The following is a 27,350-nucleotide window of genomic DNA, read 5'->3' as shown; positions in this document are numbered from 1 at the left end:
CACTTAACCCTGTTTGCCTCAGTTTCCTCATCTGTAAAATGAGCTGGAGAAGGAAATGGGAAACCACACTGTTTTCTTTGCCAAGAAAACCCCAAATGGGGCCGTGAAAAGTCGGACACAATTGAAAATGCTTGAACAATGAGAGATGTAACTATGGTAAGGCAATGAGTCATTTCCCCAGAGTAAATGTCAATTACTTTAATTACCCACTGGATTATGCATGCATGTACACACACTTTATCATTACTATTCAATCAAATCATCAACCTAGTCTGTGATGGTAGATAGAGACTGTAACTTAAACTGGAGAGCCTCATGGTACAGGGGGAAGAATTTTGGATTTAGACTCAGAGGGCCTGCATTCAAATCTGGGCTCTGCTACTTATGGCATAAGCCCCTTTATCTCTTTGGGCCTCAATTTCCCTAATCTGTAACATGTGGGGAAGGTTGGACTAGATGGCCTCTGTCAGGTCCCTTTCAGCTTTAAATCTGTGATCTAATGACAGTGGCCACACAGAAAGAGGAAGAAAGCAAGAGGCCTTTTTTGATAGAAAGCAAGAGGATCTATGACTTTCAGTTACTAATTTAGAATTCCTTGTGACCAAGAAAACTTTAGGGCAAATTCTCTGGGTCTCATTCCCTCAGCTAGGAGCCTTATAATCAATCAGTCAGCATTTATTAAGTGCCTACTATGTGCTAGGCACAATGCTAAATACCAGGGATACAAATAAAACAAAGACAGGCCTTGCCCTCAAGAAGCTTACAGTCTAATAGAAGATAACACAAAAAAAGGAAGCTGAAAAGCAATAGGAGGCTGGTTTGGGGGGGTGGGGAAGAAGAAGGTACCCTATAGGGGGCAGGAGGGGGGAGAGGGGAGTAAGATGGAGAAATTTCCATAGATGTCCAAGAGCAATGTGGCTGATGGGAAATGGAGGGAAAAACTGAGCCTGTGGCTCTGCACTCTAGACAGAAGGGAAGAAGATGCTCATGGGATGTGAGCACCAGACAGATTCAGTCTTGCAGCGTAATGAGTTTCCCTGGGGGAGCAAAGCATGATGTTCTTGTGCTAGGAAGAATGGCTTCCAATTGGCATGGCTCTTTCTTCTTTTGTAAGGAAAATCATTCCTGTTCTCACATAAACGCTCACTTCTTTCCTGGCTCTGCTCCTGACTCTGAACTTCTCTACCATGTACCAGCAGCCTTCTTGCCTTGGAGAATATCTTCTTCTCAGCATCCTTCTGTAAGAGTCAGCAGGATGAGTTCTGTTTCCACAAAGGTTATCTGAACTAGGAATGCAGTCGATGTGCCCTGTTAGGCTAATAGCTATATTAGGAGATGGGGCCATAAAAGGAAGGTATTTCATGGGGAGAGAATTCCACAAAACAGCCTGGAGGTTCCAGGAGACAAAGGCAGGACAAAGGTTAAGGGCCATCTTTACCCTGTCTGTTTAATAAGGTTCATGCATATGTCCCTAAGGAGAGGTTAGCGCCATTTCGTGAACATGTATCACCTGAGGTGGGAGGGGGGACATAGTAAGGGGAACAGGTAGTAGACGTTCCAGGAAGCCTGTGAACCATGCTGACTCTCACCAATCAGAGTCAGCTAGGAGGGACTGGTGTCCTGGGAACAGCTACAAAAGACCCACTCTCACCTCTGTAGGGTGTGGGGGGTGCTTATTTTGCATCTCCACACCCGCCCTGCCGGACAGATTAAAGTTCCAACTGCTTCACTCACCCTTACCTCATGAGGGATTATTTCTCACACTTCTCACCCTGAAAGATCCATCCCCATGGGGCCCTTGGGTTCTGATAGTAGCGAGTTCCCCCTGGAACATCCATTTTTGACTAAATGTCCCAAAGAGCCATACTTACTCCTTTCCCAGCACCCACTCCTGATTCAATTCATTTCACCATCATGCTCCGTCACTCCTCTCCCTCCTTCATTCTCTGCTCCCCTCCCCAGCCCCCACACCTTCAGCTTCATTTTCTGAATTGTCTTCTTCCATTAGAATGGAAGTTCCTCGAGGGCAGGGGTGATCTTTATTGCTTGGATTTTTATTCCCAGCATTTAGCAAGTACCTGGAACATAATAAGCATTTAATAAAAGCTTGCTGATTTGACAAAAACCCATGCAAATTTGTGCAATGTGGTTTTTCATTTTGGGAGGACAACAACAAAAAATCAGTTCCATGGAATAAAGAAAAGCCCAGATATATCATATGGGATCTATGCTAGCTTAGTTCAGATCTGAAGGCACCTTCTGGGGTGGGTCATCACCTAGTCCAACCCCCTCATTTTACAAACTGAGGATATGGAGGAATGTTAAATTACTCGTGCAAGGTGACACAGTGGCTGAGCAAGGATTTGATTCAGGTTTTCTAATTCCAAGACCATCACTCTAATACTACACCATATTGCCTACATAGGATTAAAGAGCTAAGAGATGGAAGGGTCCTAGTTTAAATTCCTTCATTTTACAGATGGGGAAATCAGCGTCCAAGGAAATTAAATTATTTCACCAAAGTCACATAGCTAGTAAGTGCCGGAGGTAGGATCACAACCTCTGTAATTTAGGAGCTAAATATTTGAGAAGGTTGAAAAATTCTTCACCCTCAGGCCAAGGTTGTGATGAACCTTTCTAAATTTAATCCAGGCTGATTCTCAAAGACCGGAAATACTGTCCATCACTGTGCTTATACCTGAAACCTTTTCAGCTTAGTAAGGACCCTCTAGAACTTATGCTCTCATAGACTAGCCTCTAAAAACACAGGGTCACATCCATGGCATAATTAGGCATCAGAATAGTACTTTAAGGTAGGATGTAGGAGCTAAATTATATATTTTAGTCTGATTAAGGAGCCAAATTTATTTAAGCAAGTTAGATAAAATAATATTTTCAAAAGTAGTATAAATACCTCTTTTCATATCCAACTTCCACACGGCACACCATGACCCTGGTATCTTAAAGTCAGGCAGCTATGGGGGAAAGGCAGCTAAGGCATGACTTAGTTAATGCTAGTGGATTGTGGGGAGATTCAGTAAGACTAAGAATATAGAGGAGATGAACACAAGGAAAGGGGAGAGAGAAAGCTAAATATGGCAGCAAGTCAGTGTGACAGGTGTTGCATTGGTAACTAAGGAGGGGCTCCAGGTGGGGCCAATGAAGGGAGGTCTGATTGTATCTTCACTCCCAAGTAGGCCCCAAACCCCTAGCTACTCGCTGCTAAGCCAATGTGGGCGTGAAGCCCCCAGGGTCCTAAGGGGAGTTGCTAAGACCAGAGCCAATAGCAAGAGCTTAAGTTCTGGTTGCTCAGATGACCTTGATGACGCTCAAAGAGTGCAGAAAAAGAGAAGACAGCTATTTGCTTAGGGCTCTCACTCTTGGTGGTGTGCTGATGTGGAGACTCTGGCCAGCTGTAGTTAAGAGCCCTCCAGCTTGTAAATGCAGATGTTTAGGCTTTGTTAAACTCTGGTAACTATGCATTGAGATTTGAATCAAAGTCTGTCTGTTGATGTTTGTAATTCGTTTGTATTTGCTCTGAAGTTCAGGGTGCTGGCCTTTCCCCCTGAACTAAGTGAATGATATTTGTATGCTGGATTAAAGTAAGATTGTTAACCCCTTAAAGCTGCTTTCCTTAGTAAAGCAGATCAAAAGAACTTGGGCTTGCAACATTCACTGTGCTGGTTGTTGGTTTTACAGAGCCACAATAGCTGCCAGCAAGATTGTTGAAACAGTTGTGTACACAGCCCTCAGTGGTCATAGTAGACAAACACTGCTGTTTTATGTGGTTCCCTGAGCTAAGGGGCCCCAAAGAAGCCTGGAGAGATCGAGTGCTGAATGTACAAGTCTAGAGTTCCAGCGCCCTCCTATGCAATGGCACGAGTCCTCAAGAAGACAGAGCAGATGTTTCACATTTTAACATATCTACTTCTGAGTCTGGTTAGTCCCCACAAGGTAAAGGAGAGGGTCTGAGGGGAGAGGGAACCCACAGTTTAGACAAGATAAGTGGCTTAGTGGTGCCATGACAATAGAGTTCAACCTTCTCTAGGTCCTACAGGTCAAAACTACCAAGCTAGAAAAGCTTCAAGTATGGTTCTAGGGACTGGTGATTAATAAATGATTACTAACATAATTTTTATTTGAGGATTGACCCAATAGACTTTGCAAAAGCTAATTATCTTAAGACCTGCTAGGTAGTACTTTTTTTTTATTTCACCACCCCTCCCCCACCCCCAGCCACAGCAAAATCATAAAGATGGTCTACGATGGTAAGCAGAAGTTGTAATCTGCATTGACAGTTGGAATCCCTATGCTAAGGGTTTTTAACCTGGAGTCTATAGACCACCGCCAAGGGATTCATGAGTAGATATCAGGGTCCATGATCTTAGAACTTTTAATATTTTGAGAACTACATTTCAATATAATTGGTTTCCTCTGTAATTCTATGCATTTTATTTTACACATATAAGAAACATTATTCTGCAAAGGGTCCAGATTCTTCTACAGACTGATAAAGGGGTCTATGACGCAAAAATGGTTGAGAACCCTTGGGCCCATTCAATTACAGTACAATCACAGCTCTTTCAAGTAATGAAGTGCGAACATTTATGCATGTCAAAAATCAGAAATAGACACACTCACCTATCCTGGCCCATATGGAGATTCTATTGACAATGCTAGTATTTTTCATAGAGAAAGTCATAACGTAGGCTCTGTTGTATTCCTAGCTCTTATACTGGGCACCTACACAAAAGGACACTGGTTTGGGAGATTAAATCCTCTCTCTGGCGCTCACTAGTTATGCCCTCTTCAGAGAGTTATTCTATCTCAGCAAGCCTCAGCCTCCTCATCTGTAATGTACAGTTAGTAACATCTGTCCTCCCCACCTCACTGATTTCCTGGCAGATCTAAACATGAAACATTTTCTAAGTGCGAGTTATTTTTATTTTCATCATTATTGTAGGCTCTCACTGCTGCCTATACTGTTCTGAAGAATCCAGTGGTAAGCATTAGAATGGAATTAGCAATGGTTAAGGCACAGTATTTGATGACACAGAGCTGTTTCTGCATGTATCCTATAGCAGCTTGTGTGAGCAGTCACACCAGCTTATGCCAGTGTATTGCCATGGACTGCTTTATCCTCATATACAATAAGGACTGTTGGGGACTTATCTTAATAGTGGAGGGTTGGGCTGTATGTGAAAAGCCTTATTTCTCACTTCATTGTTCCCCTGGGGATTAATTAATGAATGCCTAATGACATTAATTCACAATTAGATCACTTATGTTTAACCACATGCTTTCTATGCATACATATATAAATATTAATTTTGGATACAATGATAATCATTCAACACCATAACAATTAAACAGCTGTAACCTGTCTCATGTGTTAAGTGATGGAGCTGCAGGCAACGTCCCTAAGCAGATGGTCTTACCCACCCATGCTTAATGCTAAAGACTTTTTAAAAAAGAGGTGTTGACAAATCAGAACAAGTAGGCATAGTTCTCATGCAAATCGGCCAATTTGCAATGTAGATTACCCTAAAAACTAATTTGGTGTATAGAAAAAAAAATCAAGCCCCGTTGTAAAAGGAAGACATTATACTACAGCTCGGATATAGTAAGTCCCCACCAACACAATTATTTACTAATTTCATTCAGTTAACGGAGTTTAATGGAAAAAGCAGCTGGCAAAGTATTCATATTTATAGGCTTCTTTTGACTGTTCCTTAATTTATCCAAGGCACATGCCCATTAAGTCTCATTTCAGACAGGCTTTCCTCTATCCCCACCCAAAAGCTACTCAAAAAACAAGAGTGTCATTGAGACCATCAGGGACATTAAGCTAATGGGAAGAGGTGAGACTTCCCAAGATACGCCTATCTGTGGAAAGGAAAGTTAAATTAAAAAAAATACAGTTATCATTTATACTAAAATCATAATCAAAGTTACATTAAGAAAAAAATAGTTGAATGGAAAAGAAGCTTTTTTTAGGGGGAAAGTGTGCTATTTTCATCTTGTCAGATCCAAGAAACAAAAAAGATAAAAAATCTGCCACCGAAGACATCTGTACATAGTTGTGTGAAAGCACATTCGACCGAGCAGGATTCTTTTGAAATGCTCCCAATTCTTCTAGTAGTTATAGAGAAACAGATTTTGGCTTTGTATAAGGAAAAACTTCCCAACGGTTAAACTTGTCCCAAAGAAGAACTGATTGCCTTGAGAAAAGATATATTCCCTATCAATGAAGTCTTCAAGTGGAAACTGGAAGACCTTCTGTTGGGGCAAGTTGTGGTAGGGATCATCTGGTCAGTTACAGATCAGACCCAATAACCTCTGGCTTATCTTCCAATTCTGAAATTTTCTGATTCTTCCATCCCTAAGCTAAGTTGAACTAAAGGACGAGAATCTGGGTTTTTGAGCCACTGTAGAAATGGGAACTTGAATTTATAACAAAAAATAGTAAAAATCCACACTCATACTCAACTGGCTAGCACTTTTAGACAAAATGATCTTAGGTTTAATTATAAAGTTAAAGTTTTCATAAAGAGGCACCAGCAGATCTATTTACCTTCCACTGCAAAGCAGGTGAGAGAGTGTATTTACTATTGTGTACCTAGGTCCACCCCCTCCCACACCATACATGCACAGAGAGAAACTGAATATAAAATCCTACTGGATTTAAGTCATATGATTAACCTAAGAAGTGGAAGGAATGCTATTTTTGGATAATTTATATAACTACTAATTGGAACTGTGGAAAACTGTCCACCAGGATTTAGTAAAGCCCAAACTCCTACAAAGCTGAGAAAGAAGATCAGGAATATGAAAAGGATCTTTATCACTCAGGAAGGAATATGTAATCAATGTGTAATATGGAACTCAGAATTTTGAGACCTGGGTTAACACTATCATTTACTGACTTTGAGGTCTTGGGAAAGGCTCATCATCTCTGCATCTGAGTTTCTTCACTTGAACAAAGGAAGAAGTCAGATGTTCTTTAAGGTCCCTTCCAACACTGATGTTCTGTGATTTTATGAATGTAACTACATAATAATAGTCTATGCTTAGCCTGTTCTTGAGGCTGATCTCATGCTGAATGAGTCACCATATTGAGAGGAAGGTAAAATTCACCTTTACTCCAAATCTGCCCAACTCTTCTAGATATGTATACATCAGTATTTTGCACTTAGTAAGTAGGCAAAGATGACAAAAGGTGGGAATATTAATTATGTTAGAGAGGTTGTGGAAAGACATGCAAACTAACAGTACTGTTGGTAGAACTGTGAACTGGTCCAACCATTCAATGTGGAATTTAGGTGAAGAAAGTGACTAAAATGTTTTTATACCCTTTTGCCCAGAGATCCTGCTGCTGGGTACATACCAAAAGGAGGTTAATGATAAAAAGAAGGGCTCTATATACATCAAAGTACTTCTAACAGTACTTTTTGTCTTAGTAAAGAATTGGAAACTAGATGCCTTTTACTGTGGAATGGCCATACAAATTACACGAAGGCACTGGAATATTATTGTATTATAAGAAATGATAAATGTAAAATATCCAGAAAAGCAAGGAAAATCTTATTTGAGATGATGCTGAATAAAGTAAGAAGAATTGGGAAAACAATATAGACAATGATTATAACAATGTAGATGGAAAGAGAAAAAATTCTGTACAAATATCATGATCAGGTTCGTTCCCCCCCAAAGCATAGAAAATATAAATAAAATAGTTTTTAAAAAGTTAAAAAAAAAAGAAAATAAATCTTACTCCCTGTGCAGCAGTAAGGGATTATGAATGTGGAAAATTGCATATATGGTCAGATTAAGTGTATTGGTTAAATTTGCTGAAACGATTTGGTTTTTGTTTTTATATTTTTTGTTACAAGGGGATTGACTGATTGATCTGAATAGGGGAGAAGGAAAGAATATATTCAGAAATTAAGGTGATATCAGAAGAAATGAGATCAAATTAAAAAAAAAGTTTTGTGTCTTCTGTTGGTTTCCTACTTTGCAAAGGGTCTAGGTTCCAACAATTTCACATGTGAGTGGACCAGAATACTCAAGTTCATCAATCTGTCGATATCATTATCAAACAACCTAAATGAAATATCTGGCCATTCAGGAGTTTTCTTTGGCAGGAGAGCCATTTGTGATAGATGGGGCGATCTTCAGTTTAGAAGTGCTTTATGAAAGAGGTTTTGGTCCCTGGCCTTGTGTGATTTTGTCCTGAAGCCTCTATTCAAGAGCTCTGCTGAAACTACGGCTTTCAAAGCAGCATCTGTGTTATATACTTCATTTCCCCCCTTATTATAAAAGACAAAATTAGAAAGAAATGTTCAATAACATTTGACACCTCACCAAATTCTGCACATAAACTCTTTCTTCCACATTGTTTGTAGAAACCTTTGAAGTCTATTTTATGAGACAATTTGGAAACAGGAGGGATCTCATATTCTCTACTACCAGGTGATACTTTTGATGGTTAGACTGGCCACATTAAGAGAGTTTTTATCATTAAAAAAATGGCTCATTTGTTATAACACCAAGAGAGATAATGGGCATAGGAAAAGGCACTACCATATGTAACTCTGTTGTATGAAGCCATTTTTTCATGAGCTAAATTTGTAGAAATGACTCAAAATTCACGGTCATATAAATATACAGGTGCTCAAACACATACTAGAAATGACTACTAGCAGTTTATTTGACAAATAACACAGAAAACAAATGGTTACTTTACTCACAATAGCATCTATTCTGGAATGTTTGAAGACATTTGGCAAAATAAATCATGGCTCATGAAACACAGCGTCTAACACAAATGATAGGAGGGCAATTAAAATCAGTAACTTGTGGCAGCATTTTCTTGTATTTATCATCAATAGTCCAGGGTAAATAGAGGCCTGCTTTTGAGAGCATGGCTCATTTAAAAGAACTTTTTAGACATTAGGAAGACTATGTTTTCCATTTTCTTTAAATTAGAGCTGGGAAATGTCAAGATAAATAATATCTTTCTATTTCAAAACCAAACAGAACAACAAGAAACATTACAGAGTTACAAAACAAAGAGATTATATATTAACAGCTGGAAAGCATGGACATAGGATGTTCCATTCATCTCCTCTGGTTGTGTTAACGACCAGTACAAATGGTTGTTGCACCAACGGTAGCTAACATGGTCAAAAGTTCTTAACAAATGGCTATAGCTTATATGGCGCAGAAATGGCCATCTTTGTTTGTTTGTTTGTTTTGAGACTGGGTTTCTTTATCTTACCCAGGCTAGAATTATAGTAGCCATTCCTGGGCCTGATCCCTCTGCAAATCAGCACAAAAGCTTTGACCTAGTGTTTCTGACCCGGGCTGATTCTCTCCTGACGTAGGCTGGTGGTACTTTAGGAATATCTCTTTGGCAGCTGAGTCAAGCAGACAATAAGTCAATAAAGTATTTATTAAGCACCTACTGTGTGCTAGCAAAGAAAGGGAAAAAAATCCCAAATTAAAAAAAAAACCAGCCCCTGCCTTCAAGGAGCTCCTAGCCTAACAGGAGAGACAACATGCAAACAACTATATACAAACAAGATCTATTCAGGATAAATTGGGGTAGTCTCAGAGGGAAGACCCTAGCATTAAGAAAGACTGGGAAAGGTTTTATTACAGAAGGTGAGACTTCAGCTGAGACTTGAAGGAAGTCAAGGAAGCCAGGAGGCAGAGATGAGGAGGGCGTGAGGTCCAGGCACAGAGGAAAGACAGTAAAAGCACTCAGGGTACCATTTTCAAAGAAAAGCGAGTAAGGGCCAGTGTCACTTGCAGAGGAAACAGTCATGCTAAAGGGTAGGGATGGGGTCAGGTTACGAAGGGCTTTAAAGGCCAAATAGAAGGGATTATATTTGACCCTGGAGGTAATAGGGAACCACTAGAATTTATTGAGTGGGGAAGTCAGAGGGTCAGACTTGAGTTTTAGAGAGAGAAATTTGACAGCCAAGTGGAGGATGGTCTGGAGTAGGGAAAGACAAAGCAGAGAGACCAACCATGAAGCTACTGTCCATGTGTCAAGTTGTGAGTACCTTGAAAGCAGGGACCCGTGCTGTTTTTGTTTTGTTGTTGCCTTAGCCTTTCTTTGTACATCCAGTGATTAGCCCAGCCCTTGGCCCACAGCAGGTACTTAATAGCTGCTTGCTGACTTGTCTTAATTTCATAAGGACAAGCACGAGAGTGGTGGCTTGTGTTAAGAGAAGGAGATTTAAATAAGAGCGTTTGTAAAGGAAGAAATTATAAGACTTGGTAATAGATGGCCTATGTGGGATGAGTGAATGTGAAGAGTAGAGGATGGCAGGGAGGTCACGAGCCTGGGTTGATGAGGAGATGGTGGTACTCTAGGCACTAATACAGACACTTGGAAGATGGGAGGGTTTTTTGGGGGGAATACAGTGAGTTCTGATTTGGACATGTTGAGTTTGAGATTCTTTCAGGATATCCAGTTCAAGATGTCCATGAGGTAGTCAAAGACAGGAGAATGGAGCTCAGAAGAGTGGTCAGAGCTCAAAATATAGACATGAGGATCACATACATAGAAATAACTGAACTCATGGGGGCTGATAAGGTCACCAAGCAAGATGGTACAGAGGCAGAAGAGAATAAGGCTCAGGACACAGCCTTAGAAGACACCTATGGTAAGCAGGTGTGATCTCCATGCATAGACAGCAAAAGATCCTGAGGAGAAGTCAGACAGAAAGGAGAACTAGGACACAGCAGCATTATGAAAACTGAGAGAAGGAGAAAATATCCAGGAGAAGAGGATGATGGAGGATGTCCAAATCTGTAGAGAGGTCAAGAAGGATGAAAATTGAGAAAAGGCCATTAGATTTGACAATCAAGAGCTCACTGGTGACTGGAGAGAGCAGTTTCAGTTAATGATGAGCACAGAATCCAGATTTCAGAATTTCAAACTGAGTGGGAGAAGTGGAGGCAGCACACGTCAATGGCTTTCTCAAGAAGTTTAGCCGAAAAGGAGATGGATGGGAGAAACGCTGTCACTAGGTATTGTATCACCATCTAGAATGTAAGCTCCATGAGGGCATGGACTGCTTGGCCTTTAGATTTTTATCCCCAGGTTTAACGCAGATTGCTTATCACCTAGCAAGTGCCTCATGAATGCTTTTCATTCCACGCTCTTCATTCATTCATTGATTTATCCATTCACTCATAGAGAGGCTGTCATTCATATTCGTGGCATGTGTAATGAAATCACAAATCCATAAAATACTGAAATAGAGGCAACTTGTGTAAAATTATTTTTTATCTTGTTTAAGGGTGTTAAGGATATGGGGAAGCAAAAAAAAATCATTTCCCAAAGCCCAAGAGGGCCTTTGATGTAAGGCACTTAAAACAGAATTCACCATTTTCTAATAAATATATCCTCTGGTCATCCCTTAAACTTCACCTGTAATGCCTTCATTAAATGTAAAGTAGCTTAACATTTTTATAAATATTTTCAGGGGTTGAATATTTTAATAAAATAGTACAATGCAAACTTGACACAGGATATATTTGGCATATATTCAGGAAGAGGGATTATATTCCCAAGTAGAATCTTATTGGTGATTGAAATTGGTTTAGGATTAGAAATAAAGTTAAAGGACGCTAAAAAAGGGAAATGCTAAAACATCAAACATTTCATGTTTTGAAAATGTACTTAGGTTTAAAAAATTAAATTAAAATTAATAGACTCATAATTTTACCTAGGAAGAGTGCAATACTTTAAGTTCTTTCTTCCTTCCCTCCCCTTACCCCCTCCTGGCCCCAATATAGTTTTGGAGACTTTAAAAATATAGTGGAAAAGAGCCCTAGAGTTTGATTCAGTAAAATGAGGTGTGAATCCTAACTCTGCTGTTTACCAGCTGTGTGACCTTGGGCAAGTCTCTGAGTCCCAGTTTCCTCATCAGCAAAATGAGTGGGTTGGACTAGATGTTCTCTGAGGTGGCTTCTAGCCCTAATGTTCTCTGATTCTGAGCAGCTGGAGTTCCACGGTACTTTTCACAGTGGGAAACAAATATTCAAGGAGAATGTAGATTGGAAAGATGTTAACTGGACCTCGTACACTAAGGACATAAGGGAAGAAGTAGACCATGACCTTTAGCAGATCAAGCATCCCAGTGACACACAAGTCATTATAAAGCCACAAAAATAATCATTTCCTCCCAGGCTACTCCAATGTGTAATGACCACAATGGAATAAAAGCCACACTCATCACTAAGCATTACTGCCATTACCATCAACAGACAGGCATGCACACTGTAGAAGGGAAGAATGGGAAGAATGATATTTTTTTTTACTGCTGTGGCCCTGGTACCAAAGCCTTCCCACAGCAGGTGCTCTAGGGAGAAAACATATAAGAACAATCCCTACACACCAGTCTGTTTATCATAGCATCAGCATACATGCTGCACCTCTTTGAAAGGACTAAAATCCTACTCATCATTACAGGCTTTCTGTGAGTGACCTGGGTGGAAATTTATGCAGTGAAATCTTGATATACTCCCATGGGTAACATTTACCGACATTCAGAATTCAATGTTAGACGTCCCAAGGAAATGCCCTTTGATTTAATATAATATGAATCTATCCATTTAACATTTCCAAAAATAATGGGCTTGGGGCCCCTTTCATAAAAATTTACTTTGAGTTTGAATTTTTTTAACCACGGGATGTGAGACTTTTAAGTGACTTCATCTGAGGAATTCAGCTGAATTTTCTGTTGCCTCACTTTTTAGCCTGATAAATTAGGGCAACGGAAGAGGTAGGTCAGAACAGAAAATGATTCTAGCTTATAATGCTAAAGTGGAAAAAAAAGTTTAAGTCTATATTCCTTTTTATTAGTGTCTTCCTTTTATGTTATTAAAAGAGAAATCAAGTCATCATCACTAAATGGGACATGTCAAGCCAGAACCATGGAGTGACAATAATAATGCAGGAAGAAGAATACAAAATTATAGAATCATAGGATTTGGTTCTGTAAACTTCATCCAAGTCTACCATTTTACAGACTAGGAAACCAAAGCCCAAATGGGTAAAGGAATTTGCTCAAGCTAACACAGACAGTAAATGGCAGAGCTAGGATTTAGAGCTAGATCCTCTAATTCCAGAACTAGTGGAATCTCTGTTCCACAATGGAGAAAACCAATATTCTTAGGAGAAAGTAGCCTCAAGTGCTTAAACATATCTGCACTAGAGATCTTAACCTAAGAATGTTTCATGAGATGGGACTCATGATTTCAGTATAGCCATGCAGAGGTGTACGACATTCAAAAGAAACAGAATAAAGGTCTGGTGGAGGCGTGTTCTATATGTTAAGAAGATGTATTAATGTGAGGAATTTAGGAACTTGTATTGGATGGTGGGGATAGGGGAGAGACCGTATCACTAAGAATCAATGGAGGGGGGCAGTATAGTGGGGGAAAGGTGCTATTCTCCACCTAGCCAGAAGGATGGCATAGATCCAGGGTTTGAGAAACACATCAAAAACATGGTACAGAAGGGTGATAATAACGATGGCTAATATTCATTTAGTCCTTACTATATGCTTAGGCACCATGCTAAGCACTTTTAATTATTATCATATTTGATCCCTACAGCAACAGTGGGAGTTAGGGGCTATTATTTCCATTTTATGGAAGATGAAGAAACTGAGGTAGAGAGAAGTTAAATGAACTGGCCAGGGTCAAGTAGCTAACATGCATCTAAGGCCAAATTTGAACTTAGGTCTTCCTGATTCTAGGTCTAATACTCTATTCACTGTGCTGCCTAATAGTATGTGTAAGACTAATAAGGACCTAAATCATTAATATATCCACTGAATCAATCAATTAATTAACATAGCCATTGACGCCTTCTCTTTCTTCCAGGTAAATCAGCTGACAAAGTTATGAGTTGTCTTAATGATACTTTCCTTCTTCAAAATGCAGGGAAAATGTTGAGGGGCTAAGTTATTCTATATGTTATTCTAAATAATAAGGAAGAACTAGTTGCTGATGTTGTAATGTGGGCATTTTGGGAGAGTGTGGCCGTTTTGTCTTAGAGGTTGTGATACAGGAAAGGAGAATCAATCAGAATTAGATTCTGCACTCTAGATATTGGGGTAGTGGATTTCAGAATGTTCAGAGAAAAATAAAGGTCCCATAGACTTAATTCCAAATGGAGTAAAAGAGAGTTGACTCAGAGATATTCTTAAGGCTCAATTCTGATAACACAAATATGAATGGATCTAAACAAGAAAAATAGAGAAATCTGTTTACACATAACATAAATGCAAAGGAAACTCAACTAACTCCTATTAAAAGATATACAGAAAACGAAAGCAAATAAACCAAGAGTTAGGGAAAGGAAGATGAAAAATGTGTGGCATGATCTTGAGTGCTAAAGCTCAGAATGAATGAGCCTCGTGAAACAGGCTAATGACAAACAAAAGGACTTTTTCTTTGAGTTATGGGTATGACCAAATAAGGCATAGGACCACCACTGCTTTGGATGAATTGGTTATTGGACAATGGATATAATTAGCAAAAACACTAGCTGAGTCACAGAACTACTCAACTCTAATTGTGCTTCTGAATAAGACCAAAGGCTTTTATGTTTCTCAGAAAATTTGTACCAGTATAACATATATACTTTCTTTAAAAAGGTGTTGACAAATTTTTTTAAAAATCAGACAAATAGAACTAAAAATCCCCATGGAAATGACTTGGTTACCAATGAGGAAGTAATTTCGAAATCAGCGGCTGAGCAGTCAGGTTAGCAGATTGTAAGAGAAAAGATCAAAATTAACACCAAATTACCAGAAAACATAATGAGAAGACCTTTTATGAAATTACAATGTCTCTGCAATGATCTCTTTAAACAAGCTATTGGTTCTGAAAATGGGAAATGGACAAAAATAATGACAAAGACTATGATTATCACCACTTCTTAGAGAATTTTAACTGACGTACAATATTTGACCAAAGCAAAGCAGATGAAAGTGCTCCAGTCAGCAAACATTTGATTTTCTTGACAAACAGAGAAACACGGCAGCTAAGGAGCTTAAACACAATGCTATTTGCAGAACATTACATAGATGGATGATGATGAACAATACCGCTTCATAAAATATGCAAAGTAGTACAAGAGAAAATGAGGTTGTAGGAAGCTAAATCTGAAATTTCAACTAAGTCACATACAAAGGACATTTGTGAATAAAAACTGAAGCAGGCTAAGAAACAGATATGCAATGGAACACAGTCTTAATTTCTAAGCAACTGAGAGAGCAGAATCTCTTTATTGGGAATTCAACATTTTGGTTTCCATCGTGTTATATAACGAATAGAAATAATACTTGAAGAAATGATGTCAGAGAGGGTTGCCGAATGACTTAATATAGACAGAAGAAATCTATCTGGGGGGAGATATGGTTTTAAAAGAATGCAAGGATTAATCTTCAAGAATTTAAAGAAAGGAAGATTCTAAAATAACCGAAGAGATTGCAAATAGCATTTGTTATTATTTTTGAGTGACTGAGAAGACACCAGTAATTACGAACCCATATTCTTACTCTCTCGACTCTGCAACATCTTTGTGACAGTGGTTTATGTTACATATCCAGGGCATCCCTGATATAAATGAGAAGGTAATTGATAGACTTTCACAAAAATTTTTTTCCACATCTTCACAATCACACAAATGGCTGATAGGTACAGACAATGCCAGAAACTGCTGCCATTTACTATTATAGACAGAAAGAAAGATTTCTTAATAATAATAGCTAGCTTTTAGATAGTGACTTTTAAGGACCAGGTACCATGCTAAAAGCTATACAAAAAGATATGCTAAGATCTTCTGAAGATCATTTGATCTTCACAAGAATCCTGGAAGGGAGAGCAAAACACAATGTTAAAAAATTTCTTCTCCAATAAAGTGTCTTCAATAAATATATTAAAATTACACAAAATTCCTTGATAGCTAGGACTAGATAGGACTTTGTTGAATGATTCTTCAATTATCATCAACAAAAAAGGTAAAAAACAGGGCTAAAATTGCTCACCACAAACATATAACAGCATTATGCAGGATATTTTGCATAAAGTATAAAGGACTATTTCCAAGAGATGATGCTTCTTTTTGCAGATGACATTGTGTTGATTACATCAACATACAGATAACACAGGGTTTCTTCATTAACATCCACAATCATTCAAAAGTGATGATAACGCTATCATTTTACATCCAAAAAGCCAAGTGGTTAAAGATTGATTATTGTTCAGATTACTGCATACAGTTGGAGAGGGAGCCCTATGAGCTTCTCCAAAACCGAATAAGAAATAGAGGGCAGGCTGAACTGTATTTAGGAAATTATTCAGTGCTTTCAATAATTTCTGACACAAAACCCTTTATTTTTCAATACCAATATTTTTCTGGTGATGCCACATAGCTATGAGTCAAACACCAGGATCTCATAATCAGCACTAAATGGACATTCTTTGGAAGTAGTGGGTTCCCTGGAACTGGAGGTCTTCAAGCAGAATCTGGATGACTGTCCATCAGAAATGTTAATTACAGGAATTTGTTCAACTACAGGCTGGACTGAATGACCTCTGAATTCTCTTCCAGGTCCTGGGTTTGATGAAGTATTCCCATGTTTGTGGTATTGGACAAATGGATCATGGGATCTTAAACTGGAAGGGATTTTTGAGATTATCTAGTTTAGCTTTTCATTTTTCTTAACTTCTCAGCTTCCTTAGTGTTCAGATGAGGAAACTGGATTCTAAGAGGTTAAGTGATTTGTCCAAGGACATACAGGTAGTAAATAGCAAAGCTGGGATTTGAACCCAGGTTCTCGGATTTTAAATTAAAATCTCATACTGTTCTAGGTATTGTGATTTTTCCCGAGGTCATGTAACAAAATTGGGTGTAAAAACTGAGAGTAGATCCCAGGGCTTCCAACTTTTTTTTTTTAAGGCAATCAGGATTAAATGACTTCCCTAGGGTAACATAGCTAGTAAGTGTCTAAGGCCACATTTGAATTCAGGACCTCCTGACTCCAGGGCCACCTAGCTACCCTCAGCTTCCAACACTATCACAAGTTCTCTGAAAATCTTTGCTTCTTCTAGCTATTATGAGACCAAAGCACTAAGTGATGTATAACAAAACAAGAGAAGTTACAACTCTGTTTTAGACAACAATTGATGACCCTCCGCACAAGCCTGCAAAAATGCTGGAACAATCAACTTTAATAATGTCCTTTCTCTACAGAATATATTTCTGAAAATAAGGAGAAATTCAGGGATGTTCCAGTAACTTGGGTAGACAGTGTATGGATAGAGGAGAAAAGAGAATGTCCTAGCAGCTTAAAAGCAAAGTCCCGAACGAAGGTCACATCTGTATAACACATTGAATTTGTCATTTTTATTTCTTTTATCATTATAACAGTGAGAACTAAGCAGTGAACTGCATTGCTGTAATGATCTCATCAACCAGGCAGTTATCTAACTCACTGTTTGGCCACCTAGCTGTTGTTACTTAAACTGGTATTCCACACAGGCTTCACTTGAATCTAATGATTCATAATGAAAGAGATAAAGAAGAAGATAAGAGAATTGTGACAAAAGGCTAAAATGTAATGTCTAGGAAGCTCATTATGCCCCAAATGCCAAAGAGGAAGACTCTCTGAAGGTTATGGTGGTTAAAATGTCCAAATATGGACATTACCTTCACAAAAAGTAGCATCTCCCATCCAAGCACTTCTTTTTAAAGAAAATGCTTAGATATTGGAGAAAATGTGATCATTGTAGTATAGAGCATGTAAAAATAGTGAGATAGGGAAGAGCACTGACAACCTAAATATGAAAGAACCCCATCATTCAGAAAGGTCAGAAAAACTAGGTCTGCATTTTTAGAAAAAAGGAGGAGATTAAGTGACCTCATTAAGGAATACCAATTCTGAAGGGATTACAGAGGATAGAAGTACAGTATATAAAAATATTTCAGTGAATAAAGCAGTCTAAAAATGAGAAGAAAATTAATATTTGGAGGCTCCAAATACTATGCCATACAAATGTTAACTCAAAAGAAGGAGCTAACATCAATCTAATGCTTGGCCTGAATTTTCAGAAAATGGCTGATACTTAAAAAATGTATGAACTTGATCCTCACCTTCATCCGAGAGCAGTATTTTCAATGGGCTCTCTTGGCACTAGAGCAAAGAAGAGATTCCCTCTGTCCTAATGTTCTTTGGCACAAAATATTCATCATTACTCATAGAGTTGGAGGGGATCTCAAGAGGTTATCTGTGCTAGCAGAGTCCAGCCTGAAGATGATAGTTTAGCTATCTTAGTTAGCCTTGCTCTTAGAAGCAAGTTATCTGCAATCAGTCAATCAACAAGCTTTCTTGAAGTGCCCAAGAGGTGTCAGGTGCTGTCTTAAGTGCTGAAGCTAGGGCACTGGCACGATGTTGTGGTCTAGTGAAATTAATGTTCTGCTCTTACAGTATAATGCAGAGGTGTCAAACACGGGGCCCTTCCTGGGTGCACTAGAAACAGATTAAAATATAATGGGGAAATTTCACAAATTAAATAAGAATACAACACATAGACTTAATATGTGCTTTTCTAAATGAATATTTGCTTGCAGGGATCCTTACGTATGGTTTGCTGATCCCTGTTTCAGATAGAAACTCAGAGTTTGACACCCCTGATATAATGGAAAGAACATTGGACTTGGGCTCAGGAGAAGGTCAGGTTTGAGGCCTGGCCCTGAAACTCTGATACTAGCTGGTAACTAGCAGGCCAAAGTATTTAAGCCACTGGACCCTCAGTTTCCTTACCTGTAAAAATGGATGTAGTAATACTCTGTACTCCCTTCCTCAAATTTGTCAGCAATTTTTTTTCTTTTTGTAAATGTGCTATAGAAACATGAGCTACAAAAGACTTATAGAAAGAAAAACACATCTTTTTTGAGCACTCCCAAATTCCTTATAATTTTGATTTTGGTTCCCAACACAAGGAACATTCAAAATTCAAAGAAGTATTTTACCAGATTTCATTATCTAAGTAAAACACAAAAGTCTGGTCAGCTTGCCGAATCTCCTCTCCCCCAAATGTCACCTACTTTCTTAAATAATCGCCAAAACATTACGGCTTTCAACAAGATCCTGAGACAAGAAACTTTTGTGCCAAACCAAAGCCTGTCCACACTGGCAATAGTTTTGATCTCTCTTTTTTTTCATTGTTTAGCAGATAATTCCCCAGCTGTATGTATTTCATTTTCAATTTCTAATCTCAGACATCCTAAAGCCCAGAGCAACCCTGGTGTTTAACAGAGGTATGCTGAGTACTGCATGTTTAAGTTTTGTCTGAACAAACAAAGCATGTCTTTGTGATCATTAATGATCTTGTTTCCCAATGTACTAAAGAATTAGAATAAAAACAAATAGCTGGTCTTTTGTAGCTTAAAGGAATTAGGATTTCCCCTAGGCCGAATTTCCATTTGAATTGCCTGAAAGTACATGAAAATCAATGTAGCTCAATAAACAACTCAGTGTTTGAGACATGACTAGAAGAAAATACCACAAAGGAATCCACCTTTCCTTATATCAATGCGATTCAAAAAAAATACTTCTTGGTAAGACAGATGCATGCTTAGAACAAGTTACTCCTTGGATTATTCTGCTAACTCTATTATTTCTTTCTAGAAGGATCCTAGAAGAAAGATGATGAAATGGGAGAGAGGTAAGACATTAAAAAAAAAAAAACTTCTTGGGGGTGAGAGTAAGTAAAGACTCACAATCTACCCAGGGAAATTTGGGAATCTCCATTCTAGAAAGCTTAAGCAATGTTATCAATACTTAGCATTCTTACAATGTTTTTAAAAAATGTTTCACATTTTCCTATGATCTTAATATACTCTGAACTGCTTTGAATTATGTTGGTGGGGATGCAGTTCTAGAATTCTATAACTAACAGTTAAGTCAATCCTGTGTTTGGAGAAATTACTATTTCTATTCATTTACTGTAATTTCTATTTGTCATTTCAATTAACTTTTGTATTTGTAGCTTATGCATGTGTCATCAATTCACAGTGTATAGAGTGCCTGATTTGTATTCAGGAAGAACTGAATTATAATCCTCCCTCAGATACCTACTAGCTGTATGACTATGGGAGAGTCATTTTACCTTTCTATGCCTCAATTTCCTTATCTGTAAAATAAAGGGGCTGGATCTGATGACCTTTAAGATTCCTTTTAGTTCTAAGTCTATGATTCTGTGATTGTCCTGTCAAAGTGTTCCTTTACAGCAGTGATTCTTAATATGGGATCCATAGGTTTTATGGATAGTTTTTGGGGTGTAGGGTAGCAGGTGTCTGTGAATGTGGATAGAAAAATATTTACATATTTCCGTTCACTAATCTCTAACTGAAATTCAGCATTTCCTTCAAGTATTATTTAAAAAAACCCACACTGTTCTCAAGAAAAGGTCCATAGGTTTCACCAGACTGGCAAAGGGGTCCAAGACACACGAAAAAAGGTTAAAAACTTTAGCTTTATAGCAAACTGAAGATTTGGGGCAATATTAATCCTATTGAGCAACATGGAACCCAATAAGAAAGCTACTGTTTGGTCCATTACCTGGTACACAGTGAGGTGTATTGGCTAGAACATTATACTGAAGAAGATTTGGATTCTAATCTACTTTTAATTTTACTAGGTGGTAGAATGGATGGAGTGTCAGGCCAGGAGTCAAGAAGACTCATCTTCCTGAGTTCAACTCTGACCTCAGATACTCACTAGCTATGTAACGCTGGGTAAGTCACATAGCCCTGTTTGCCTCAATTTCCTCCTCTGTAAAACGAGCTGGAGAAGGAAAAAGCAAACCACTCCAGTATCTCTGCCAAGAAAACCCCAAATGGGGTCATGAAGAGTTGGCCACGACTGAACAACAATACATTTATCAGTAGGCATGTCACTTAATTTTTACTGCCCCAGGCAACTCCCTAGATTTAGTAAATCATTGCCAGGATACATCTGGGAGAAGTCCCATAGTGACTAAATCATGAAGACTTTGTATCTTAACTTTTTCAGCTCTAGAGGGTATAAATTATAGATATCATCAACTAACAAGAACCTGTCACTGAATCCAACCCCATCATTTTACAAATTAGGAAACTGACAAATTCCTTTATAGAAAGGAAATTAAATGGCTTGCCCAAGGTTAAAGATTTAACAAATGGAGAAACTGGCACTCTAATCAAAGTCTGCTACTAAACTAGAACGGGGGTTTGCTCAGGGGGTCTGTGGACAGAATTCAAGTGTTCCATGAACATGGAATGAAAAAAAAAAAGACATCTTTATTTTCATTAACTTTTGTTTTCTTTGTAATCCTATGTATTTTATTTTATGCATTTAAAAACATCATTCGGAGAAGAGTTCCACAGGTTTCACCAAGTTACCAAAGGGGTCCATGATACGTAAAAAAGTTAAGAACTTCTATACTACGGGATCAATAATTTAGAGCTCAAATAGACCTTGGGTCATTGAGTCTGATCCCTTCATGTCAGACATGAAACTGATACCCAGAGAAGTCTTGACTTGTTCAAGGTCACACAGGTTAGTAGGGTCTAAGTCTCTTCTCCATAGTGACAGCCCTTTCTCTTTCACCACATCACAAGACAAAGCAATAGCTTTCTAACTGGAGCCCAAATGACTCCAAAGGAGTAACATAGTTCCCCAACATCCAACTGAGAGTCAGTGTGACACAGTGGATAAAGTGCTGGGACTTGGAGTCGGGAAGGAATGGAATCAAATCCGGCTTCAGCTACTTTCTAGCTACAGGATCCTAGGAAAATCACTCAACCCTCCTGGGCCTATGTTCTTGCATTTGTAAAATGAAGGAATTGAACCAAACAGACTTTAAGGTCCCTTCCACCTTTTAATCTATGATCCAATTCACTCTTGTCATTAAAATTTAACATTTAAACAAATACTTTTAAAGTTATGACATCTTCTAAAGGAAGAAATAGAAGAATCTATATAAATTTACATCATATATAATACAAGCTACACATACACAAGCTAACTAAAATCAAAATTAAAATTACAATATATTATTGAGGAAAAATAATTTCCCAAATAAAGCAGCAACTAGAATAAAGTTACAGATTTCTAGAACTACAACGCCACCAAAAGCATTCAGAGTAGTTGAGAATCTATTAAGGTCAGAGATAAAAGGAAGTTTTAAACTGCTTTTAAAAAAATGCTAAAAATTCTAGTTGATTGTACAGTTAACGTTTGGTGGAATGGAGATTGCAAGGCCTCCCTTGGAAGACTATATCAGTATTTACTTAATCTTATCACCAGTAAAGTTTTTTCTTTCATTTTTTAAATGTATAACTTCTTGTGCTGTCATTTCAGTTTATTTCTTATAGTTATATTCTCTATAAAAAGGAATTGCTAATGAAACTTCTTATAATATACCCATCAAGTATCAGGAGATAATTTTAAAGTCACTTTTATGCCCTCTACACAAAGGCAAAAATTAATACATGTGCTTGCACACTGGCCAAAATGTTTGTAGGTACAAAGTGAATGATTTTGTCAGTGAGCTGTTTGATGGCTGCCAAACCAGTGCGTTCAATGGCCCTATCACGTGGGCCTGCCTCCTGGCTTACTACAAGTCTCAACTAAAATCATACCTTCTGCAAAAAACTTTTCTTTGTTCCCCTCAACGATAGCACCTTCCCCCTGAAACTTCCCCCAATTTATCCTGTAGATTTACTGTATGTACACAGTTTGTATCTTGTCTGTCCAATCAGAATGTGGGACTGTTAACAGTGGGCAGGTTTAGCACAGTGCCTGGTACACAGTAAGTGCTTAATGAATGTTTATTGAACGGTAGACTGGGAAAGCATCAGAGGAAGACTTCAGAAGCTTTAGATCCTTATTACTTAATATTTGAGAACGACAGTATTAGAAGTGTAAACATACACTTTCATAGCTGGTATCTGCAACTTCCAATCAGCTCTAACAGTGAGCCAGTTGGGTTGAGAGCTTTTTCTTTTCTTTTAAGGCAAAGGATAAATGAATAACCCAATTTAGTTGTCCTGATATGTTAGATGGGGTTTTGGTGAGAAACTCAGGGGAATCTCTGGATTTGGACAAGGCAGTGTTGAGACTTCCCCTTTCCTCTTTTTCCCCTAAATTTAAACTGTTCGGGAGAAATTATTTTAGACATATTACAAAATACCAATTACGTTAAATTCCACTTATAAATCTTACTTGCAATTCTTTAGCCATTTTTGTGACTTTCCTTCTGATGCTGTAAAATTTTATCATTTTAAAAACATGTAGGATGAAATCAGGCACACGAGTTCAGTCTTTAGGCCTTTGATCATTGTGATGGAATATTATTGTACTATAAGAAATGACAAGCAAGATGATTTCAGAAAAACCTGGACAGCCTCACATAAACTGATGCAAAGTGAAGTGAGCAGAACTAGGAAAACATTGTATACAGTAACAGCAATACTGGACAAAGAAGAATTGTGAATGACTTAGCTATTCTCAGCAATACAATGATCCAAGACAGTTACAAAGGATTCATGATGAAACACACTCTCCGCCTCCAGGGAAAGAATTGATAATATCTGAATAGACTCAAACACACTATTTCTTTCTCCCCCCCCCCCCCCCGCCTACATTCTTCCCCTACCTCCCTCTTTCTCTCCTTCCCTCCCTTCTTCCTTCCCTTCCATTCTCTCTTTTTCTTTCAAGTCTTCTTGTACAAAATGACTACTATGGAAACATTTCACATGATTGCACATGTATAACCTATATCAGATTGCTTACTGTCTCAGGGAGGGGGAAGGGATAGAATTTAGAACTTAAAAAAAAACCACCCAAATGTTAAAAATCATTTTAACATGCAATTGGGGGGAAAAAAGAAAATATAATATTACATATATACACAGAGTTGATACAAAAGGATATGGTTCAGTAGCCTAAGTTCAAGTTTAATAATGAGTCAATGACCTATCTGCTTACACATGACATTGGTATGGTGTTGGGTAAATTATCTATCTTCTCTGCATCTTTCACCATCTTTTAAAAACGGGCTGAACTACCACATTGGTTTTTAGAAACACTTTAAACACTAGTGAAAATGACAATAGTAACTAGCATTTACATAGAACTTTAAGATTTGCTAAGCATTTTACATATATTTTAATTTTCTGGCCATTAAAATTTAACGTCTACAAATATATTTAAAGTTATGACATTTTAAAATTATGATTTCTTTTTGTTTCATTTAAAAAATAGTATTCACATATACTGCTAGTCATATTCTACTCAGGAAGAGCACAAGGACACGGGGCAATGCACCTTCAAATAAATGTATGAGTTCTGTGACACAAGAGATTCATGGTGGGAAGAAAATATATACCCATTAATCAAAAAATCTGGACAGGATCCGTCAGGTAGATAGGGTGTTAAGTGAACCCTCTAAATTCATAACCTATTTTACTATCAATATGCCCATGGTTTTATGAAAGCATGCACAGAGTTTATGAGACAGTAAAATGACTAATGAAGGATATTCTCTGCTCTCTACTGAGAACTTCTGTTTGCTTCTAACTGTTTAATTTCTCTTCCATCTCTCTTTCAATTAACCTCCCTGTTTGTATGTGATGAGACGGCACATAATATGGAGCAAGGAAAAAAAATCTTGCTGATTTATGGGCATTCTTCCACCAAGTAGCAGTTTCTATCAGAGAGCACACAAGTGTTTGAGTTGATAGAAAATGCATAGCAGTAGAGCCTCTCTCCATAGCTAACTTCATCTCAACACTTCCTGTGCTGTTAAATTTGCAACTCAAAAAGGCCTCTTTTAACACATTTCCTATTCTTCATGGTAGGACTGTACATTTGGATGAGAGGAAAGGCAATTTTTATATCTGTAGGCCCAGAGTTAGAATAATGAATTCTAATGGTACAAAAAGCAAAACAAACACCCTCCTAAATCATAATAAAACAACTTTCCACCGCTATGATAGAAACACTTTGGGGATTGTTATAATTACTATTTTTTGAATGAGGGCTGGTATTTTACCTTTAAAGTGTCTACGCTTAGTAGGATTTAAAATGGACAAGTCAAAAATGATTATCATAATGATTACAAACTTTGTCTGAGGAAAAGACCTACAAACCCAAGTTCACAAAAGCCCTGTTTGTGTCTAAAACCTTGGAAAAATGATTCAAAAACAGTTCATTCATGCGTAACTATTGTCCTCAGTAATCCTGTCAAGGTCATAAAACCAATAACAGAATGATTTATTAATTGCTTCTTGGCAAGTTAAATTTGTCTACTGATTACTTCTTGGTGTTCCAAAATATATAAATAAATGTATGTGCAAATTTCTATACATACGTTTATTATATAATCCATATATATTACAATCAAAGAGTTATTGGAGGTTTTTACCTCTCCTACCTAGCTATGAGCTCCAGAAAATGCCAGGGTAAATGCTCATTGGAGAATTATCTTTTTCCTAGGTTCTATTATCCATTGGGCTTTTGTGCCTAGGGAGGTTTTTTGGGCCCAAGAATAAAACACAGGTATCATGTTAGTCGGTGAACAAGCATTTATTAAGAACTTGATATATGCTGGACATGTGCATCAAAAATTTGATGTGGGAGAGAGAACTCCTCTTCATTTACAAACATGAAGAGCAGTACAAAGAGACTCTCTCCCCTCCTCTCTTTCAGATTTCCAACAAAAGCTATAATTAATGTGGAGATCTTTAAATATATATCTATATATATATACATATGCATATCTGTGTCTTATTTGAATATAATAAAATAACATTTGTTGAGAGTATATAATATGCATTATATAAGTATTGCATATTATTGCATAATATATTAAATATACTATGTGACTATATATATATATATATACATGCACACACACACACATACACACACACACACACACACACACACATGCTTCTTGAGGGCAGGGATTGTTTTTGCCTTTCTGTATAAGCCCCATAATTAGCACAGTGCCTGGCACATAGTAAGTACTTAATAAATGTTTGTTAACCAACTGAATAGGAGAATAAAATTTTGTATGTATACACACATATGTATAGATAGCTAAATACACGTTTAGATATAGACAGATACCTACAGATATGGACAGCACCTCTACCAAGTCAGACCAGCACCTGCTTTCCAACAACTGACAGGCCTGTGAGAGTTGCCTGGGGCACTGAGAGTTTCAGCCCACTTGCCGGGGTTACACATTCTGTACAGGTCAGAGGACAGATTTTAATTTACGTCTCCTGACACTGAGGCTGATTTTCAATGCCACCAAACACACAAGTCATTGCTACTGATCACAAATGAAATTCACTCTATGAATGAAAGAAACCTAGTTTGGTTTAAGCTTCCTGAAGCTTTGACCCAATCACAGTGGAAAGTTTCACTTTTTGGTTAAATTTAAATTACAAGACATTTCATGAGCTATTTAAGGGTTAAAGAAGATCAGAAAGGACCTTCCTCCAATTTTATGATTATAATATTCTGTAGTAAAACATACATGTTATGATATTTTATAGGAAATATTTGAATGTATGTTGCAATATGCGTAAAATTATAATGCTTTATGGTAAACAGGTGAATACAATTTCCCTCTGGTATTATCCAGAACATACAGATTGTTATAGGAAATAAAATGTAGAAAATAATACCTGAAAATTTGCCTAAGAAATCATCTAGGGTTCCAGCCAATAAGTTTGTGTCCCTAGGAAATATTTTATCAAAAAATGCACATTCTGGACCTTTGCAAATAATAACTGTGATACAGAGGGAAGCACATGTACCCCAAGATAATGGAACATTTTGGCTTATCAAATTCCCTGCAACTATAGTCATTCCACACGTTCACCAGAGTGGTTGGAAAGTTACTTTTACCTTTATTGTTGGCCTGTTCCCTTTCCACCCCCACCCCACTGTAGTAAAATAAATATGGCAAAGACTAAGGTGAGGACCTTAACTATATGGGAACAGATAACCTCTGGACACTTTCTGATCCCCAACAAACAACACCTGACATTCGAATGATAAACTATATTTTCTATTATTAACGTATCATTGCCCTTAGACCTAAATATGTCCAGAAGCCAAATAATTTAATATAATGTTTTCTGACACAAAATTCTTGAATAAAAACTAGATCTTTGCATTTGATCTATTTCTTATCATACTAGATATAGTGAGAGGTACAAAAATGAAGGCTCAGGAACATAAAAGGCCAACAAG

At 37.8% G+C, this 27,350-nt stretch overlaps 1 protein-coding gene across 1 annotated transcript in view; it reads right to left on the bottom strand.

Annotated features, from left to right (window-relative positions):
• Positions 1–27,350, bottom strand: part of LOC118853460 (teneurin-3) — a 324,419-nt gene that overhangs the window by 118,841 nt on the left and 178,228 nt on the right. The gene's annotated exons all lie outside the window — the stretch shown is intronic.

The sequence above is a fragment of the Trichosurus vulpecula genome, chromosome 6 (genome assembly GCF_011100635.1).
Source record: "Trichosurus vulpecula isolate mTriVul1 chromosome 6, mTriVul1.pri, whole genome shotgun sequence".
Taxonomy (NCBI): Eukaryota; Metazoa; Chordata; class Mammalia; order Diprotodontia; family Phalangeridae; genus Trichosurus; species Trichosurus vulpecula.
The sequence above is the reverse complement of the archived record's forward strand: the minus strand, read 5'-3'. Positions and strand labels throughout refer to the sequence as shown.